Consider the following 6747-nt stretch of genomic DNA (forward strand, 5'->3'; position numbering starts at 1 on the left):
TTTTATTGCGATATTCAATAATCAATGGATTTAACGACGAATTGTTCGATACATATTTACCTGTTCAATGATCATTAAATAAATTGAAATTATTTGAAACAAACCCTCAAAAATATAACATATATATAAAAAAAAAAAAAACAAGAAGCTTATTTAGATGAAAAATTATATCTAGAATCCTTCCCCTTGATAAATAATACAAGTACTGAGAATAACGAAATTTAAAAAATTGTTTTTATGGAAAAAATTATTTAAAAAATTTTCTTCGTTTTTCTACTTTTTCTATTGTATAATATTGATTAATAGTATATTTTCATCAACTTATTATAATATCTAATTATCATTACATTTCTTACTTATATTTTTCGAGTTCAAAATTAACGAATCATGATCAAAAGCTCTGCTGTCATGTCTTTAATTTTGTTAAAGGAAAAAATGTTTATTAACTCAGGCCGCGCAAAATTAACTATCTATGGACATTTTGTCACCTTCTTCGTCTCGTACATATAACATGGGGGCTTTAGTATGCTGCTATGACTACCATCTGGGTTATTCTAAGTTAAGAGGTACTTTGCATGTTCACGCAAAAAAATCAATTTTTTTTAAATAGTTTTTAATAATATTATTATCTTTTAGAACTCACTATCTTGTTGATGATCACTGAAATGGATTACTCAAATTTACGTAATTTATTAGTTACAATACCCTAAATGTGCAAAACATCTCTTTCCTACCTCGTCCCCTGACTAATTTAGTTCGTGTATCAATAATTTTAATTTCATAGAAATCTAACAAAATATTTAAATTATTCATAAAAAAAAATTTTTTTTAAAATACAATGGATAAAAAAATCATTGTGATCTAACAAATAAAATAATATGTTTCTTTTTCATAAAAATTTTCTACATCTACGCTTTTTCCTCATATTATACGTCTCCTTCCCTGGTTTTTTGTATTCCTTTATAAATCGCGTTTATTTACTTTGTGAGAGAAAGATATAATCTGAAACAAAACTTATTGAACATAAAGTTAATAGCACCCATTGATGTGTGATCTAGCCACGCAGTCATATTGTCAGTCACTTCGGTACCGTTACTCTAATAGATGATACAGCTGTATATTATTACAAGGTTGACAGCGGAAAGGAGGCCGAAAACGAAACAATTATGTATAAGATAATCCAAAGCCCGAAGTTGATAATATTTGGAAAATAATTCGTTAAGCATTGGCAATTTTGTGCTGGTTGAACTTTTATACAAAAAAAAAAAAGAATAGATAGGTTAATGTGTCCTAAGTAGTTATGGACAAAAGCGTTGAAAAAGATGACGAAATTAAAATAATATTCCGTAAAATCTGTGATAAAATTATAAATTTATAGTTATAAAATGAATAATTGAAGTTGATTCTTTAAAAAAAGTATATTTCCTTTCACAAAGCAACGGTAAAATCCCTTCTTGTATACCTATAGTCTCTCCCCTGAATTGAGTATCTTTGCTGGTCTCTTACAAAACAAGATAAAATTAATAACTCGAGTGGCTACATTGCAAACATGTTCAAATTAGTTGTTTTAATAATAATATCATATAATTAGACTAAAAATCTAAAATTTATATGGTACCCCACTTTTTAACAAACGAGTACCTCTTAACTTAGAATGACCCATCTACACTGATAAAAAAATTAACTTAACTCAAGAGCCAAAATGGTATTCTTGGTTCAAAATTTTGGCTAATGAGTCAAGTTAATTTTTTTATCAGTGTACAGAAATTACTTTGTCGCAACTTACGCACAACGACCTGGAGTGATTTGAATGGTATGGAGGATTAAAAACATTTTCAACTTTTGCAAAGTTTAATCTTGATTACAATGAGAACTTCTCAGGAAACAATATCATTCAATGATACAGGGACTCAAAAAGGACAATTTATTGACTTATACTTCAAAATTTCATACAATACATACAATTGTATGTTAACAGCTATTGAGTACTCGCTAAAAATATTGATTCTACAGATTTAGAAGACATACAAATGAACTACTTAATAAAACCTATGCCTGCTTTCCGAAAATGCTGAGACCTTGAGAGATATACTCTTACCTATCGGCACACCCACTTCCACTCAACGAAACGTCGTCATAAATAATATGATCAAAGACGATGCCGGTATTAATTTTTTGGTTCCGAGAGTCCTTGCGTAACAGTACCTAACCGAAATCAATATGAAATCATATCCATTTGGACCTTAACTGTCAGTGACAGGAGACTTGGATATAGCAGGTCTGTCAAAATGTTACCGAATAATTTTCACCTATAGTTTGTAAGTAACCGTGAAAATATTATATCGTCCAATTCCGTAGAAAAAAGACTTGTCCAGCTTGTGTCAATTACGATCATTCTTAATTGAAGATGTGTTTATTACAAATCTAACGTTGAAATTATGGATAAAATAAAAATAGAATGTCTCATCAAAAATGAATGACTCGTATTATGTATTTCTTGTATCCGTTATATGGACCATATTTATGTATTTCAAATAAATGATTTGGAATTTTATTAGCTGTTTTTTGGAAATTATTTTCGTAATTCGTATGATTATTAAAATACATACAGAAATTTTAAATAAATTTTTCCATCGATATAATAGAGACTTACCGCGTGACTGCAGTGCATGTTTAAGAGCTCGTATTTCACTTTCTAATTGCAACTTTTCATCTCGCCATTTTTTTATTTGACACTTCATTACTTCAAGTTTACGTAATGCAAACCCAAGGTCATATATGTCACTTTTCTTTGAGTCATCTTGAAGTGGCTTGCAAATGCAACAGCAACAACAAATTTCGGGAATTTTAAAAGATGAAAGATGTTTTGGAAAATTTATCAGAGAAATGGAAAGAGAAGGTGGTGATTTGTGGTCAGAATCACAAACACATGTAGGTTTTCTTAAAATATCGCATTCCATTGGTTTAAATAATATGAAAAATTTCTATTATTTCAACAAATATTATTATAATCGAAATCGTATTCCATACCAATAAAAATATAATATTATTAAAATATAAAATTACAATATAATTGTAGGTTTAGTTATGACATGATTTTCATAGTGTCATTTGTTATATTTTCAAATAAAAAATAAAGCTTGATTTTTGATAAAAGTCTACTTCGAGGAGAATGATGATTTATTTTGGGGTTCTAATTTACAGATTCAAATTTCTTCTTGCTTTTAAAATTTTATTAGATACATTTTCTAAATCACAACTATAAATTTTTAATTTTAAATTGATATATTGAGAATATCTCATGCCACAGTTTGGAGTCAATTTCGTCATTTTATTGCATTGTCATAAGAAGTTTGTATACTAGGATAATACTGGCAATATTTCAAAGTCAAATCTAAAGTACATGGCACTCTCGATTATTTCATTAAATACAAACATAAAACTTTTTTGTTTATTTATTTCTCTAATCAGTTTTTGAAAAAAAAAATCAAAATTTGATTCTATTTATTTTTAATTTTCTTTAACATTAATCCGTTTCGACCCGGGAATTAAATTATCTATAACCAGAACTAATAAGTAGTTAAGTATTTAAGTTAAAGTTTATGATGCAATGATAAGTAGACAATAAGAGAGATGTTAATTAAGTATTTTTCTACCAAGTCCATTTCTAGGCCGTCAGGCTGAAATAAATAAATAAATAAAATAATATCACCAGACAAGGTAGTTAGGCCCAAAAAGCAAAAATTCAAGAAATCTCCCAAACTCCGTAAAGAAGTATTTAAATACATAATACACACGCTGTTAAAATTTAGAGACGATTTACCACGTCTAACCGAAGATAATTGCAATTGAAAATGACATTTTTACACAGGTGATATGGGAGAAGAGAGAGAAAACCGCGAAGTTTTATTATTTTTGTATTGAAGAAATTTTAAGAATTTCACGAAAAACTAATATTAGATTAATACATGTATAATTACCCTACAAAATTCTGGAATTCCCTACCACATAGTTTTTGAGAAATCATTGATAAACTAGTAAAGTAAACAAATAAAGTCATGCGTGGAAGTAAGTGAGCAATAGCCCGTAAGAGAGGCGACACTAGCGAGTGACAAAGACAGCAATAGCTTAAACTATAGGTTGGGAAAGAACTACCTTAACCAATTTTCAGATAATAATATAAAATTATACATGATTGCCTGATCATTTGAGATAATCGTTTTTTTCTAAGTGTTTAACTCTGCAACAATTTGTATAAAGTTCGAAACTATAACTCAAATCAAGGAAAATGAACCGATTTAAAAAAGGTTCATGTTAATTAATTAATTAATTAATTAATTAATGTTAACATTATCGAAAAAAAATTGTTTGTTTGAACGATATCACTCGATGAAAAATCATCGCACAAGATTTTGAACTCTGTTGAATTAAAAATAATTTAATTGCGTAAGTTTATATAATTTTAAAATAAAATCGCTGCTAAAAAGTGATTAAAAATCGTGAACGTTTGAAAAGAAAGTAATAATCAAGAAATTGTTTTCCAACCCGAGAAGAAATATTTATATATAATTATATATATTTATATATAAATTGGTTATATATGATTATATATGAAAAATGGCCAAATATAATCCTATCTAATTATATCTTAATATATCTTACTTTTGTCTGGTAATTTCCGTCAGACCTTACCGGTTACCTTACAGGTTATACCTCGCTCAACTTTCGCGGATGAGATTAATGCATGTTTGAAACAATCATTCTTATAGCGAAGTGTTGAAACACTTCGATTGACCATAAACATGCGGGTACAGTTGCAAAATGATCCATCAGCACAAATATTTTCCGAGCAATTACTAGATATTGGGAACGGTAAAATAGAACTGCAACCAAATACGCAATGCATCAAACTGCCAGACAATTTTTGTACTGTTCTTCAAGATAAAAATGAATTGATTCAGAGTATTTTTCCGGATATACAGAATAATTACTTGAATCATAACTAGCTCAGTCATCGGGCGATTTTGGCAGCCAAAAATGTTGATGTTGACGAAATTAACTTCCAGATACAACAGTTGTTACCAGGCGATCTGATGTCTTTTAAATCAATCGATACTGTTGTTGATGAAAATGAAAGTGTAAATTTTCCAACTGAATTTTTGAATTCACTAGATATACCTGGAATGCCACCCCACAATCTTCAATTAAATATTGGTTCCCCGATTATTCTCCTACGTAATTTGAATCCACCTCAATTATGCAACGGTACACGTTTGATCATCAAAAAGATCACCGGAAACATTCTTGAAGCAACCATTTTAACTGGGAAGTTTAAAGGAAAAGTGGTCCTGCACCGATTAGTGCTAAATTAAATTGAAATTGAAAGTATTTATAATTTAAAATAATAAATATTACTGTTAAAGATTTAAGACTATCTGCCTTACCTACCTCATTCATAAGTTTAAATGTCATATGTTATTCACTAACAACTTTGTAATATGCTCATTCGTTACAAAATTAAATGGAAATAATAAATTTAAAAATTAATTCTTTTGTATTGATTTCTGCTTAATATAAACTGTAAGAAAATTTTAGTCAATCGTGTTCAACGTCCTTCCCCTTCAAATCCCAATCCCATGAATTTGTGTACCAACTTCAACATATCCGTCTTGGTTTGTAAATAATTTCATTGTACTAAAGGGTTATAGTCGTAGAAAATCTGTCATGGAGGTCACCATATTTTTTTACAAATACCATCTATGTAAAAAGCATGGTGGTCCCCGTGACTGATGCTCTCCTACCGTTCCTTTTAAATTGTATACTACAATGTAATATAACAATAACTTTAGCCACAGCAACGCGTGGCCGGGTCTGCTAGTATAACTATATATAATCATATATAATAATATTTAATTATATATTTATTACATCTAATTAATTATTGGGTTAATTTTATGAATAGAGTATTTAATATGGTCCTACGCAATTCTGTGTAACCAATTAAAATGCAAAAAAAAATATCTAGATATAATTTCATGACTATAACACCAGCGGTCACCCATCCAACTATTAACCCTGCTCAACGCTGCTTAACTTTGGTGATCTCCGTGTGTCTTGAAGTTTCTGTCTGCTGTGCTGCTGTCTTAGATGATAATGATTCTATGATCTACATAATGTATCATATGAGTTTATCATAAATGGAATATAAAAATTGATTCTATAATATATTTGGATAGTCATAATTTATTTATTTTACCAAATTTCATTATAATATAACACTTATTTAAATAATAAAATACTTATTTTATAAGTATAAGAATAATTATATATTATATAAGAATAATTATTTTACTATTAGGTAGTAGCAGAGCAGACCAAAACATCTCATAGGAAATGTGACAAATTTTGTATTTCAGAATTATTTAAACGTAATTATAAACATCATTTTACACTTTTTGTGATTACCAAAAAAAAATTTTTTTTCAAAGAAAAAATTTTTATGTATGTTAATTATATATAAGCATATATAATTATATATGCTTATATATAATTATATATGGGACTATAAACAATCTTGCATGGATGTATATTGCTCCATATATAGTTATATATAATTGTATATGACCTCATATACAATTCCATATATAATCATGTATAATTATATATAACTACTAGCTGTTATCCGCCCGCTCCGCTGGGCACTTTATAGAATTGTATTTTGAGATCTAGACTTGAAATTCAATTGGA

Source organism: Cotesia glomerata, linkage group LG1 (assembly GCF_020080835.1).
Source record: "Cotesia glomerata isolate CgM1 linkage group LG1, MPM_Cglom_v2.3, whole genome shotgun sequence".
Classification (NCBI taxonomy): domain Eukaryota; kingdom Metazoa; phylum Arthropoda; class Insecta; order Hymenoptera; family Braconidae; genus Cotesia; species Cotesia glomerata.